At 37.0% G+C, this 16,801-nt stretch overlaps 1 pseudogene; it reads right to left on the bottom strand.

Annotated features, from left to right (window-relative positions):
• Positions 1 to 16,801, bottom strand: part of LOC132110332 (S1 RNA-binding domain-containing protein 1-like) — a 61,861-nt pseudogene that overhangs the window by 36,199 nt on the left and 8,861 nt on the right.

Raw genomic sequence — 16,801 nt, 5'->3', positions numbered from 1 at the left:
ACAGTTTAACAGATTATATTAATAAACAAGATTTGCATTTACTGAAATAGCTGCATTAAATATGGAAGCCTGTTTCCACCACAGAATAAAATAATAAGTTATTGGGAATTTATATCACAATTCAATTTATTTATTTTTTTTATAATACAGTACATAAATCTGAGAATTGTGAGAAAAAAGTCAGTTGTTGAAAGAAACTATTTCCAATAACCTTTAATAATTTAACTGATTAAATAATTTCTTTATTTATTTTATCATGTGGTGGTGACAAGCTTTAAACACAATTACTCAGCAGTAAATGTAAATAAGACTACATACAGTATGGTTAAATAAATGCAAAAAAAGGCCAATCGCAATTGAACGTGCAAATAGATGCAAGAAAAAAATCCAATTATTAATGTTGATGTCATTTTTATTATTTACATTCTGTCAGTCAACAAGACTTTTACTTTCTTTGTATTAAATGCTTTAAAATTTATAAAGTTTACAATAAAGCAATAACAGCTCAATTAAGGCTTGAAAAATCTGCAAAATCTCTGAACAAATGACAACATCATTTAATAGCCCAAGCTACAGATGCCATCACATCTGTCAGAGACAGAGAGAGAGAGAGAGAGAAACAGGCCCAATAATAGACACACTCACTTATGAATCCCCTTTTCCTAGTAAACTTTTCGAAGACAGGCAAAGACATGGGCCAACTAAGAGAGGTCTGGTCAAATAAGAACCCAATTAAAGACAAACAAAAACCCAATTCAGAAAAACCTGAATCAAACTTATCCCAGGAAATGTGACCAGCCAAACACAATATTATAAAATGAAAAGCATAAGCAGCTTGGCACACTTATTCCATTAACTTTATCTAGTCTTGTTGAAGGTCAGCAAATCAAAGTCAGATTTTCATCTTTACTCGACCATGTGTGCGAGAGTCGGAGAGCAAGAGTGAGAGACAGAGAGAGCGACTCAGACAGAAATTGTGTGATATTCTGCCCAAGCACAACCTCCACATTACAGAGAGTGGAGAGAAGTGCTTTTGTGTGCGCTGCACAAGGCCTGAGCTGAAACTCCATCCCTTTCCAAATATTATTACAGGGAGCAGTTTCCCACAGAGTTGAATGTGGAGACCCAGTGAGTGAGGCTTGGCGATCACGCTCCAGAAAGCCACCTCAAAACCTCCATCCACAGTCACCCACTTCAGCCAGCGCATCCACCTTGATCTTTACAGAGAGCTGACCACTACCTCATCAAAGTATGAGCGTTTTCTCTACTGCAGGTATGAAATGAGCAAATCATTTTTGCAGGACATATCTTTGAGTCAGAAAAACTAAAACATGTTAAGGGCCACCAGATACATATCCAATAAAAAAAATAGACATTATTTAATTATTTATATGTTAGCAATGTAGCAGAGTTTAATGCATGAAACACACAACCTTACACATTTACACACATCCCACAAAATACAGCACAATTTCTTATATTTTTCATAAAAATGATAAATATAGCTCCCTAGTTTGCTCTTGCACTTGACCAGAGGAAAAAATTATGATTAATTGCATACTGATTTACTGCTTTTATAGAGGAAGTCTGGTATAATTCTCAGATCCTGTTTTTGAGAACGTTTGAGTGATTTCCAAACTTTTCGCCTTCATTTTTTGATTGCTGGAAGAGTAGAGAGGGTGCTTGTGTGGTCTAAACACAGGCAAACCTTTTTACAGAAAGTTCTGTTTCACAGAAACATATCTAATGGGTATGACAGATCTAGAGAGAAGTGAAATGAGATGGTTTGATAGACTGCGAAAGACTAATTCCAAAGGTACTGTCACTGCTTCGGAAGTCTATGTACTGACAACTGGAGATAAGAATGTGGCTTAAAGTAAACAGGGAGTCTATTTCAGACTAAGGATACAGAGTTGACTAAAATGGCAAGTAAAGGTCTGGTTGAGTGGGAGCTGAGTTGGACTGACAGGCAAGTACAGTATGACTGGAGACTTGGATTGTGATTACAAAATCCTAAACCATCTCATAAGACCATCTTTACCATTAAAAGGACAACTTTTGCCAAAATACTTTGAATCTTTATATATATATACATATAACATTCACTTATTTTCCCCCTTTTAAAATTTTTTGACAAATGTGTTTTTTTTCCTTGGATTACTCTACCTTTTTTTTTTTCATTTTTATAATATTCATATTTTGAGATTATTTTTTTTTACATATTTTATTTTAATAATCTTTTCAATGTTTTTTTAAATAATATTGCGTTTTTATGTAATATTATTATTTTAACTTTTTTAAGACTGATAGCACTGGCACACTTGGTGATTAAAACAAATACTATGTACAAGTAGTGTTTCTCTGATTTCAGATTTTGTGTTTGTCTCATTCATCATAATTAAACTGCATTATGAACGAATCTGGGATTCTATCAATTTAGGCATCTGACATAAAAAACAAAACAATGGTTGTTCAGTAGTTCGAGCATAAAAAGAAGGAATAAACAAAACACTTGCACTCCTCAAGTTGGGATCCATGTCAGGCATCTCTTTAACTGCCTCAGGACTCACACTGTAGTTGGACGCTCCTGCTTCATCTGTTATACTGAAAAACACACACTGAAGCACATTTACAAGGAACTCAGAGTTGTAACTTCATGAAGACCCCAGTGAACTTATGAAGCCCCCTCAGTACGTCTATGAGGCAACAGACCAAAGAGTCCATTTAAATACATTTCCATAGAAAGTTTGTAGTTGATACTGCAGGCTCCATTGATTCTAATGTACAATATGCATACATATTCTGAGGAATTTTCAGGACTGCAAACATTATATTAATCTATTAGTTATTAAAAATATACTTACCAAATATGTATATATATATATATATATATATATATATATATATAGATAGATAGATAGATAGATAGATAGATAGATAGATAGATAGATAGATAGATAGATAGATAGATAGATAGATAGATAGATAGATAGATAATTTATTTTGTTTGTCTTTTTTCAGATATATATTATTAAAAATGTATTTGTGTAATACAATGTTCTGGTAATCTAATAGACCAAGCAAACACTGAAATCATGGGTCAATACTGCCATCTGCAGGACTCAATCGTAAACGTATTTGTTGGTACAGCATTCGACATAGACTTTAAAGGCTCCTGCCGACAAATATTAATCAGTGCATTCAACTTATATAATGATGATAATAATAATAAAGCATTCATTTAAATAGAAATTATTTTAATATTATAATATAATTATGAAATCTAACAAACAATTTAAATTATAGCTTTTTCCTTTCTAAAACCATGTAGAAGTTCTTCCATTCTCAACTGCCTGACTGTTAAACTGACCTCTCTGAAAACATCAGCAGGGATAAATGTCCTCCACACATGATTATCACCACTGTTACAGAATGACCTTACAAATTAGGACACTCACTACTGCTGCCTCCATTACATTTTCTGCCTCTCTATTGGTGCCTAAGGTCTCCTTTGGGAACTTTGCCAATTAGTGTCATCATACTCATGACAGGATGCAGAGGCTTTGTGACACGGACCTCCAGTTTGACTGGTGTCCTCATTTCCCGGATCCTTTCCCCTCCTCCCTCCCACAACTGACACATGATAACAGTACTAATGAGCCCTGGCATATGACCTAGGGGTCAAGGTGGAGCAGGTTATTAGTAAGATTATTATCAAATTAAGAAAGAAACACATGCCAAACTTGAATGCATATAAAATCAAATAACAGAATTACAATAAGTAAAACATATAAATGAAACTAGCCTAAATGTTAATCATAAAATTAAAGGATGGCAAGTTATCGAAATGTCTGTTTCAGACCAGTGATCAGTAATGCAATGCAATGTAATGTACAGTAACATAATGTAATGTAAATATAAACAAAGCAGCCTGTGAATATACTTCCGCATTGCTACTTCTTTTGATCATTTATTCAAAGAAAATTCACAAAAGCTTAACATTTGACTGAAGCAAAACAACTGAAAATGTTTTACTTCGATGAAATAAACGTTTTTCTCAAATCCACGTTGGCCACAATTATTGACACCCCTAGAAACTAATTTGTGTAAAATATATCTGAAGTATATTCCTATTCATATTTACCATTTACCACACCAGGGTAACTACAAACATGAAATTGTCCAGCGATATGAGGGAAAATGAAGGCCAAATTCCCTTTATCAACCACCACATGAGTGGCGGTAAGAAAAGAGCTTAAACACTTTGGAGTGTTACAAGCTCTTGGTGCATAAAGAAGATCTGTAAAGTTGCAAAGACTAAAGTCTCAAATCCAAAGAGATATTCTTTGTCAAAGTTAAGACTCTGCCACGCCACCCAAAATGGCTCCTTCAAACAAGCCCCCACATGTCTACATCACTATGTGGAAATATTTGAGTAATGCCGCCCAAATGTTCACGCAAAGAAAGAGGCATGGTTTCAGTAACCGCAGTTAATGTTGAAGCAGCCATGTCAGGGAGATGCTGTGTGTATCTAGGCAAAAGCAAAATCACTTTATTTAGCCTTCAGAAAGTAGATGCATTTAGGAATCTTTAAGGATTACTTACAACAGTACAGCAATGCATTTTATGGATGACCGTTTCGTGAACCTAGGAGAGGAGGTAATTCTGACTTTGCTACAACAATCTGGTGCTTCTGAATCAGCTACTGTAAATATGTTTTGTTATTAGTTTAAGTATTTGCTATTGAATGTACAAACGTGGAGTTTTGTGCATCGTGTATGTGTGTATGTGTGTGTGTGTGTGTGTGTGTGAGAGAGAGAGAGAGAGAGAGAGAGAGAGAGAGAGAGGGTCACATCACAGTGGAGTCAGCTGTCTTTAACCGTCTGTGATTTGTGTACTGCAAACACATACGAGCTTCATCACTGTGTCTGTCACGAGACTCTGTTCCCTTTTTGGCTTGAACTGATGGTAAAACTAAGGACATTATTAACTGTCTTTACATTTATTTTGAAAGATGAAGCTCACGATTATGAAAAGGGGCGTTACTGGGGAAGTCGTGGCCTAATGGTTAGAGAGTCAGACTCACAATCGAAGGGTTGTGAGTTCGAGTCTCGGGCTGGCAGGAATTGTAGGTGGGGTGAGTGCATGTACAGTTCTCTCTCCACCCTCAGTACCACGACTTCGGTGCCCTTGAGCAAGGCATCGAACCCCCAACTGCTCCCCGGGCGCCGCAGCATAAATGGCTGCCCACTGCTCCGGGTGTGTGTTCACAGTGTGTGTGTGTTCACTGCTGTGTGTGTGCACTTCAGATGGGTTAAATGCAGAGTACGAATTCTGAGTATGGGTCACCATACTTGGCTGAATGTCATGTCACTTCATTATTACATTTCCGATGAGTGCTTGCGGTGTTCGGCCAATCACAATGCACTGGGTAAGTTGGCCAGTCAGAGCAGACTGAGCTTGTCAGAAGGAGGGACTTTGTAGAAAACAACCGTTTGAGACCGGCAGGGCATAGAGGACATACAATAATGTACAGTATTTTAAAAATAATGTGTTTTTTGAACATAAAGCATGTCAACATATTCTGTTACACCAACTACACAAAATAATGATCCTTTAAAAAGCATCATATGACCCCTTTAAGAGAAAATGCATGAACACAGACCTCCTAAATAGAGTGGGGGAACTATAGAATCCAGAAGAGTCATTCACCATGGGATCCTTCGGGATTTTCCTATGGGGGTTTTCAATTCATAAATAAAACAAAAGCCTGTGGTAAACATAACTTGACAATACTTTGGTGTTTTTTTCCACAATGTAAATTTCACACATCCATACCAAAAACTAACATTTTGAAGCAGTCATGTTCATTTTTTTATAAATAACTAGATAGGAACGTTTGGGCTGTGAGTGTGTGCAGTTTACACTGTAGAAAAAAAATATCGTCAAGTCATGTTTACCAGGCTTTATTTTACTCATAAATTGAAAAATCCCATTATAAAACCCGGCGAACTTCCTGATTCTGACATCATAGTACCCAACTCCATTTGAAAGATCTGGGGAGATTCCGTATAGAAAAATGGTCTATGAACTCTTGTTGGGTGTTCTCCAAACTCAACAGGCATTATAGGAGAAGACTCAGAGCTGAAATCGAGGTTTCAAAAAGTATTGAATACATTTTCAATTGTTTTACTTCAATGAAAGGTTAGATTTTGTGAATTCTTTGAAAAAAAAATTTGTTTAAATAAATCAGAAGGGCTGCAAGGGATCATGGGTCTGAACCATTCTGACATGGATACACATCACATCCACCAACCACTTCTCTTCATTAGGGGCATGACTGAACTTGTAAAAGGGCAGGCAGCAGAAGATTCAGCTTGAGTGGACACTAAGAACAAAGATAAAACCTCCCTGCGAGTGCTACAGATGACTTGATGACCCTTGAGGTCTGACAGTCACTCACTCAGTTACTCACACCCAAATATACTCACACTTTGGGGACTATCATGTCTCTGTGAGAGTCTCTGGGCAAAGTCATGGTCAGGCCCCTCTAACTGTAAGTAAGAGTGGTATTCTCAGTGTTTGTCACCATCCTTCAGGTCCATCTCCCCCTCCTGATGTCCATGACCAACGGGTGACACCAAGAGATGGAGACATATTTTGATACTTGCCCCCTAAACACATGTTTTAATTAAAAGCATTCATTAGATCTGTTTGCAAGGTGACACTGTTCTTGATAATACTGGTTAAATTTGGAAATGTAAATCACACATGCTGTTTTTATTTATAAAAGTCTGGAAAAAACAACGCACACAACGAGTGTTTTTCTGCAAAACAATAAAATTGTGCACTAGAATTCATGTGATTTTTTATTTTTTGACAACTTGTAAAAAAAAAAATACAAAAATACAATTTACTCTGTCAAGTTGTCAAAAAATGCACATACGTACCAATTAAGTATTTAGAATTCAGCATTTCTGAAACAACTTTTCAGGGCAAAATGTGAAACTTTTTTGTTTTTTAAACACTGCAACAAATACTCTATGAATACATTTATTATTATGCATTTAACCTATGCAAGATAAATGTTAATAATTAGAAAAACAATTTTCATACATACACTACCGTTCAATAACGTTGCTAATATTGTTGAATATTATTACAATTTAAAATAACTTACATTTTAAAATGTAATTTACTCCTGTACTGGCAAAACTGAATTTTCAGCAGCCATTATGCCATTCTTTAGTGCCACGTAATCCTCCCCAAGAAACATTTCTGAATAATCTAATATCAATGTTGAAACAGCTTAATATCTTTCTGGAAACCGATATGTTTTTCTTGATTCTTTGATGAGTAGAAAGTTCAAAAGAACAGCGTTTATTACAAATATAAATCTTTCATAATGTTACACGCTTTAATGTTACTTTTGATCAATTTTATGAATAATTCCATAAAAAAAAATAAAAGTAAAAAAATATCTGACCCCAAAATACTGCCCCCAAACTTAGAGATGGTAGTGTAAATTTGTATAAAAAACAAAAAAACAAAACACCACCTATCTATATAAATATTTTTTTTATTTATATATATCTATTTGGACACTAAAGGACATACAGATTAATAGCTATATACTGTACGGTTTTAAATTAACAATTTAATGTAAGTACATCGCCACACATCATAATCTAACATGCAAAATTTACTAAAGACTTCGAAAATTAATCATGAAACCTTTTTCTTTCATGTTAGCAGAAACATAAAAAGGACATTCTTATAAAAAAAAAAGTCTGTTGGTAAATTACTCAGAGCCAACTGACCCCAGGGATTCCCAAAACTGAAAAAACAATCCAGAGATATCAGGCCAGTGCCAAGTCTAAACACTATGACATTTTTTGCCTAGAAAAGAGGCAAAATGGCAGGTGTCACAGGCCGTCAGTCTCAGGCTCTGTGCTGGGGGCAGGAAGTGCGTGGAGGCACAGTTAACATCACACTCAAGCTGCTGCCACCACCACACAAGTTTGAAAAGAGCAAAACCTCACAGCCACTCACATCAAACTGGTGGCAGATGTTCGTCAGCCCCTCAACTCCCTTCCTGCCTTAAACACCCATAGAACTGCAGCAGAGAGTGTAAGAAGGTTACTGGATGTACAGGAACCAGTAAAGGGGGTTTTGGATATATGTTGATGTCCAAGCCTTAAACTCAAGAACCTTAACCAAGAATATTGTGGAGTTTTGATGGTTTACATTGTGGACTGGATCAAGCAATTCAAAACACGCAAGTATAGCCCGTAAAATGGATATCCCAGAGGTTTCCATATCTTAAATTTTCAAGACCTGTTTCACTGCAAGCCTAGTTCATTTATGCAGATGCAGAATTGAGGTTTCCATGTTCTGATGTTACTTGCATTTTCTTTTCCTGTACTCCAAGGGCTATAAACTACGACCTAAAACGGCCAAACTAAGTAAATGAGGCATGAAATGTGCAGCATGTTAAAAATTTCACTGGTGCGGATTGCTTCCAGTTGTTCTGACATCACAAGAGACAATTAGATTAGAATTTGACAACTGGGGATTTGGCATCTGGGTTTAAGGCAATGAAAAATTTCAAGCGGACTGCATGCTTGATCTCATGCTTGGCTGCCACAGATCAATCAGCATTTGGCAGATTGGGAGTGACACTGCAGTATTCATGTCCATTCTTCTGGAAACTTTATGTTAAATGCAAGAAAGTATTCATAGTAAGCTAGCATGCCTGATGAACTCATAACATAAATGCCAAAATCTCTTATTATCTATATAAAAAATATATTTTTTATAATATATGTAATTTAATCAAATTTATTGATTGAATGGTCCATATTATTGTAACATAGCATAGCTGATGGTTGAGTTAGCAAGGATGGTTTAAATTAATCAAAAATCACAATGAAGACATTTGTTACAAAATATTTCTATATAAAAAAAATACTGTTCTATTGAACTTTCTACCCATCAGAAAAAAAAGAAAGAAAGAAAGAAAGAAAGAAAGAAAGAAAGAAAAAAACCTTGCCAAAAAAATATTAAGCAGCACCAAATGAATTTTTTTATTTATTTTTTTTATCATGAGACACTGGCTACGTTTACAAGCAACCACATTGATTGATGGCTCAATCAGACTGAAAAGCATTCATGTAAACACCTTAATTGATCCGATTGAGCTCGATGGCCTGTGTATTCTTATAGCTTTATTATAAATCAGTGAGTGCGTTTCCTAATAGATATAATACTTAAAAAAAGATTTCCATTACTATATATGTATTTGGAATGGATGTATTGTAGATCAACAGAGATACTACTCAGTTGAAATCCTGACTGCTTTACTCTTTGATGCTAAGACAAATCTAATAGCGAATATAACATGCCACAATGACATCAATAAAAAACACATCACTGTCAACCAAGCACAGACATTAACATAAATTTCAATACATTAACAGCAGTCAATCAAAATTAAGGATTCCAAGACAGTTGCTCGTGAAGCCACTGGTTTTGGCTGTCCTCTGTGATGCGGTCTATCCCTCAGTGAGCCATTAGCCATGGGCCTGTGACTGGCAAATATTCCTCCGCATTCCTCACTGTCCTAATCACCCTTCCCAGAATCCTCCTCAAAGGGCAAACTTCCCTGATTCAAAACTGTAGTCATCCAAGACCTTACAGCAAAGAGTGATTTCACTTTACCAGCAGCACTCTTGATGTAAAGGCCATATTACATATATATATATATATACACACACATATACACACACACACACATAATAATACAATTATAATACAACCCGAATTCCGGAAAAGTTGGGACGTTTTTTAAATTTTAATAAAATGAAAACTAAAGGAATTTCAAATCACATGAGCCAATATTTTATTCACAATAGAACATAGATAATGTAGCAAATGTTTAAACTGAGAAATTTTACACTTTTATCCACTTAATGGATTTGTGGGTTTTATCCACCCACAAATCCGGGCCGGCAGGAATTGTGGGTGGGGGGAGTGCATGTACAGTTCTCTCTCCACCCTCAATACCACGACTTAGGTGCCCTTGAGCAAGGCATCGAACCCCCAACTGCTCCCCGGGCGCCGCAGCATAAATGGCTGCCCACTGCTCCGGGTGTGTGCTCTCAGTGTGTGTGTGTGTGTTCACTGCTCTGTGTGTGTGCATTTCGGATGGGTTAAATGCAGAGCACGAATTCTGAGTATGGATCACCATACTTGGCTGAATGTCACTTCACTTCACTCACTTTAATTAGCTCATTTAAAATTTAATGCCTGCTACAGGTCTCAAAAAAGTTGGCACGGGGGCAACAAATGGCTAAAAAAGCAAGCAGTTTTGAAAAGATTCAGCTGGAAGAACATCTAGTGATTAATTAAGTTAATTGATATCAGGTCTGTAACATGATTAGCTATAAAAGCTTTGTCTTAGAGAAGCAGAGTCTCTCAGAAGTAAAGATGGGCAGAGGCTCTCCAATCTGTGAAAGACTGCGTAAAAAAATTGTGGAAAACTTTAAAAACAATGTTCCTCAACGTCAAATTGCAAAGGCTTTGCAAATCTCATCATCTACAGTGCATAACATCATCAAAAGATTCAGAGAAACTGGAGAAATCTCTGTGCGTAAGGGACAAGGCCGGAGACCTTTATTGGATGCCCGTGGTCTTCGGGCTCTCAGACGACACTGCATCACTCATTGGCATGATTGTGTCAATGACATTACTAAATGGGCCCAGGAATACTTTCAGAAACCACTGTCGGTAAACACAATCCGCCGTGCCATCAGCAGATGCCAACTAAAGCTCTATCATGCAAAAAGGAAGCCATATGTGAACATGGTCCAGAAGCGCCGTCGTGTCCTGTGGGCCAAGGCTCATTTAAAATGGACTATTTCAAAGTGGAATAGTGTTTTATGGTCAGACGAGTCCAAATTTGACATTCTTGTTGGAAATCACGGACGCTGTGTCCTCCGGGCTAAAGAGGAGGGAGACCTTCCAGCATGTTATCAGCGTTCAGTTCAAAAGCCAGCATCTCTGATGGTATGGGGGTGCATAAGTGCATACGGTATGGGCAGCTTGCATGTTTTGGAAGGCTCTGTGAATGCTGAAAGGTATATAAAGGTTTTAGAGCAACATATGCTTCCCTCCAAACAACGTCTATTTCAGGGAAGGCCTTGTTTATTTCAGCAGGACAATGCAAAACCACATACTGCAGCTATAACAACAGCATGGCTTCGTCGTAGAAGAGTCCGGGTGCTAACCTGGCCTGCCTGCAGTCCAGATCTTTCACCTATAGAGAACATTTGGCGCATCATTAAACGAAAAATACGTCAAAGACGACCACAAACTCTTCAGCAGCTGGAAATCTATATAAGGCAAGAATGGGACCAAATTCCAACAGCAAAACTCCAGCAACTCATAGCCTCAATGCCCAGACGTCTTCAAACTGTTTTGAAAAGAAAAGGAGATGCTACACCATGGTAAACATGCCCCATCCCAACTATTTTGAGACCTGTAGCAGAAATCAAAATTGAAATGAGCTCATTTTGTGCATAAAATTGTAAACTTTCTCAGTTTAAACATTTGCTATGTTATCTATGTTCTATTGTGAATAAAATATTGGCTCATGTGATTTGAAAGTCTTTTAGTTTTCATTTTATTAAAATTTAAAAAACGTCCCAACTTTTCCGGAATTCGGGTTGTACAATTCATGCCCTTTACAGCCAGCGTATTCATTGTAAAGTGAAAAAAACAATAATAATAATAATAATAATGATGATGATTATAACAACAACAACAGTTTCCAGTCTGCCAGTGTTATGATCACTGTTAAGATGAGTCTCCTGTTTATAATATACAGAAAATGGTAATTTATTTCCTGTTAAGACTGAAGTGGTCATGCTTCACAACTGATCCCAGCAACAGTGTGCACTAGAGGGAAAAAACTAAAAGGAATAGAAAGCTCCTGTATTTCTGTGCTTCCCTGCAAAGTGAGCCTAATGACCAGAGACTGGCCGACTGGTGGCAGAGAGCCAGCCTGAGGGGAGAAGGGTGGTCACTGCCGCTGTCTTCAACCTTAAGAACTGACAGAGCTGTCCAATCAGTCTGTAGCCATAGAGCTCAGTATCAGGAGCCCTGTCCTGACAGTCAGGAACACTACAGGCTCCCTCGTTAAACAAGATACATGTCATTTTGTCCTTCAGGGCTGGGAGGCAAAGTCAGGGCCAAACAGCAGCACTGTAGTCAGAGCAGCACCTTCTAAATGTGTTCCTTAGAAGGGAGACAATATATAATACAGAATGCACAAACACACTCATTAAACAGGAGTGGAATGGCTCAAAACTCAACATTTTAGGAACAAATATAAATTCTGTGTGGCACAGAATACGTAATGAACCCCTAAACCAAATCTGTAAACAAAGCTATGACGAATCCATGACCAAAGCACCAATGGTTTCTTTCAGCCACATAAAGATGCCTTGCCAACCAAGGTCGACTTTTATTGGGTCATTTTGGATTTGGTTCGCATTAGAGGCCCTGTGAGCATGTATTAGTCATGAGAATTATACACACACCAATACTGATGAAACACACATACAGTCAGCGATTGTATTCCAGGAATCTCCCACCTCCCAGTTCAAAACTTATTATCTGTACCTTTACTCATAATTCAAATCCGTTTAAATCACTGTAATGGTCTAGAAGAATGAAAGCACCTGGCGTTGAGGAGTACTGGGCCAGAGGAGGGCGCCACAGAAGGGGGCCAGAGGAGAGGTTTAAAGCACGTGTAAATCTCACAGCTAATATATTGGAGCAGACTTAACTAGGGCACACAACCATAAAGCTCAAAGAGAGGGCAACTCTTCATCACACATGTGAGCTGCTCGATGTACAGCACAGGTAATGTGCAAACAATCCCTTCACCATACATACACACATTTAACACATTCAAATTTATCTAAATATGGAAAATGTGACAGCATTGACAAACTAGTTATATATACAGTATGTGTGTGTGTGCGTGTGTGTCTATGTATACACATATATTGCGTGTTATGTGCGGGGATCTATGTGAGTGTTTAATAATGAATTACAATAACAAATAGGCTACCAGTTTGAAACATCAAACGGCAAAACGGACACAAGAGAATGACACTTGAAGCCTTACACATTCAAGTGCACCCGTTCTTATGTAAAAAAAAAACAACAACAAAAAAAAACATCCAAGGCCTCAGCCAAAAAAAGGCATTATTTTAGAAATAGCTAAAAGAAAATGTCAAGAGGTAAGTGTTTAACCCTGCCTTCAGCAAGGAACAATGCCGCAGACTCAACAGGCAATAGTCCCATAATTTAAAGGAAGAGCACCAGGTTGTCCCGAAGGCTCATGACCACATACAGTCTGCCAGCACTGGCTGACATTCCTCTGGAGCAGTCACGCGAAAGAAAGGAAAGGAGACAGCTAACGGGAACGTCGGGACAGAAGGAAGGGAGCGAGTGATGGTAGATGGAGGCAACGGATGATGTTTTATGTCTGAACAAGTTGAAGAGTGGGAAGACAGATGGCAGACGGTGCAAATTAAGCTCCTGGTTTAATTGACAAACAAACAAAGAGGGAACAGGAAGGGAACAGGAACTCGGGAGACGAGAAGACTGGGTATGACATGAAACGGAAGGTAAGGAAGGAAACGGAAGGAAAGGACTCCATCCAGAAAACAGGAAAAGACTGGTTAATATAGGGAGGCTAATGAATAATAAGTGAAGGCACCTGGTGCAATTAACAGGAGTGCAATTACTGTGATGAAGGGACAAGGCTAGTGGGAATTGTAGTGCCTACGGTGAGGTGCCTAAGGGGAAGTGAGCCCACTAGTGGACACCCAGGGAAACAGAGACCAGGCAGCGTGACACTGTGGAGATGAAATTTCAAAGGAAATGATGTTTTGGAAAAACAAACACATATTTCCAAACACACATACCCAAAACATATCTTGAAATATCAAAAGTTTGGGATCAGGTTTTATATATATATATATATATATATATATATATATATATATATATATATATATATACACACACTTTTATTCAGCAAGCACACATTAAATTGTAAAAAAAAAAAAGAAAGAAAGGAAAAAAAATACATTTATAATGTTACAAAACATGTTTTTTGAAGTTCAAAAAACCTTTTTAAAAAATGAAGCAGCATAACCGTCAACAACACTGATACTTATAAAAATGTTTCTTGAGCTGCAAGTCAGCATATTAGGATCGTTACACTGAAAAAAGTTTAAAAAATTACATTTTATATAAATATATTCAAATAGAAAACAATGTAAACAATTTAAACAATGTAGAAGACAAGCGATAATATTTCACAATATTTCTGGATCAAATAAATTCAGTCTAGATGAACATAAGAGATTTCTTTTAAAAACATTTCAAAGTTTAAAATGCTGGTATTTAAAAGCCCAACCTTTCAAATGGTAGTGTACAATGCACAAAAGTCTATGTAGATCTATGATCTATGTATGCAAGTAAGAGTTCAGTTCAGTTTTACCAAGAAAAATTAAACTTCAAGGGTCAGACAAGCAGAGAAAACTGGCATAATTTGTTTTTATTTTTTATATTTCATTATTTTTAATAAAATAAAAATTATAAGTGGACATTAAGGTAAAATATGCACAGCAATTTAAAAAAAAAAAGTATATTAAAGAGACATATGCCTCTTTTAAGTAACTACTTTCTTATGATACTGTACACCACCAGACTCTGAGTTTGTAAAATGTGTAAATAATGCTTTTATACAAATGTAACCACTTGATATTTCTTTGCGGAGTGTCTGAGCATTTAACACAAATAAAGATACTATATCAATTTCTCCAATTAAGGGAAAATTTAAGTATGCAATTTTATAAGTGTAATTTATTTCAACTAGCACCCTGCTTCTACAAATCACTGGCTGTAACTACCATGACAGAAAACAAATTGTCTGGCACACCCTAGCGTGGCAGTCGATGTCACACTGCCAATGTGGAGATCTCAAATCTTCCACTTTCATTTTAGAACGGAGGTTGAATGGATCCACTTGTGGAACACTTTGGATGACAATTTTGACACATCATGCTTTGCTGAGAACCACTGAGGCAGACCTGGCAACCCATCTGAGCTGCTCCGAGGGATGCGGAGAGCTGTAATGAAAACCACCATCAGTGTACGCCATAAACGGACACTTCAGAGCGGTTCTGGGCAGCTCTCCAGTAAGAACCAAAAGTCAACAAACACGAGTCTATCTAGATGGAGAGAGAGACAATCCCAGATCTAGTCTTTATTTGGGTTGGATGAGAACACTCTGGACTGGTTTGGTTTGAAGGACAGTGAGAAATATTTGTTTTTAATTAGAGACAGTCAAATAAGATCCAGATACCATTTAAAACCTGCAAGAGTAACACATTCCAGACCGAAACCATTTCCTTTGCTCCTTTTCTGCATACCTTGCTTTGCAGTTGCTATTTTCCCTCTTAGTGGAGTTTATTGATAAAACTTTCAAATTTTAAGCTGCAATTGCAATAAGACACTAAACAGGAGCCTGATGTGACCTCATATAAATGCAGGTTTCATCTTTACACCAAAGCCAATAACTGCAGAGCAACTCTCAGAGGAACAACATCTGCTGTGCTGCCTACTGATCTGCTCTGTATTTAAAAAAAATGGAAAATGTCATACCAATACATCGAGGGGCTTGAAGAAGCTCTGTTTAATTAGTTCTGTAAAGAATGCCTCAGTCTCCCTGCATGCTTTGTAGTTTCCTATGACAATAGTTTGACAGCTGTTATACATTTTTTTAAGTTATTTAAGTATATACACAATACAGGTCTCAAGTTAAAATAATTCAGATTTGTCTCAGATAATCCAGTCTCTTATGCTCACCAAGACTGCATTTATTTCAATTAAAAAAACAGTAAAAACAATAATGAGAATGTGACGAGTGGGGCGGGGCCGAGAGACGTGGGAACAGGAGAGATGCCGGTGGAGTGATTGGAGATGAGCGACACCTGTTCGACCCACCGGTCTGGAGTCCCACGGAGGAGATGGAAGGATATAAAACTGGAGCGACGACAGTGACGGACGAGAGGACCAGGCCTGGACTTTATTTTGTGTTTGCTTTTTATTTGTGCGTGACAGTCGTCCGCAAGGGGCTGTTGCGCTGTTTTGTGTTTATTTTGTTATTAAAGTCGTTATTTGATTGTCCGCCGGTTCCCGCCTCCTTCTTCCCGATGATTATGGAGTTTTTATTGTTACAGAGAAATATCATTACAATGTAAAAAAAAAAAAAAAAGGATTTCTATTTAAAAAAAAAAAAAAAAAATGTAGGGTGTCCTTGCTAAATAAAAGTAATATTATCTTTTTTTATTCTATTTTTTTCTTCTTATTTCAAACTTTTAAACGGTAGTGTATCCGCAAAAATAATTAGCAGCACAAACATTGATAGTTCAAAATTCAGGTCTGCCATCACAGGAATAAATTTCATTTTAAAATATAATTAAATGAAAAAAAAAAGTTATTTTAAATTGTAACAATATTTTAAAATATTAGGTTTTTATTGGATTTTAATAATAATAATGATAAAAAAATGCAGCCTAAATAAGAAAACTGTTATCATTATGAGTGTCATACCAGTGTTTGAACATAAGATGGCGCAGGTTTTCTGCTTCTTTGTGTTTAACAGCGCCATGGAGATATACCACATCTGTGTGCAGAATCTGCCCTGAGGAAAGAA

This window comes from Carassius carassius, chromosome 30, assembly GCF_963082965.1.
Source record: "Carassius carassius chromosome 30, fCarCar2.1, whole genome shotgun sequence".
NCBI lineage: Eukaryota > Metazoa > Chordata > Actinopteri > Cypriniformes > Cyprinidae > Carassius > Carassius carassius.
The sequence above is the reverse complement of the archived record's forward strand: the minus strand, read 5'-3'. Positions and strand labels throughout refer to the sequence as shown.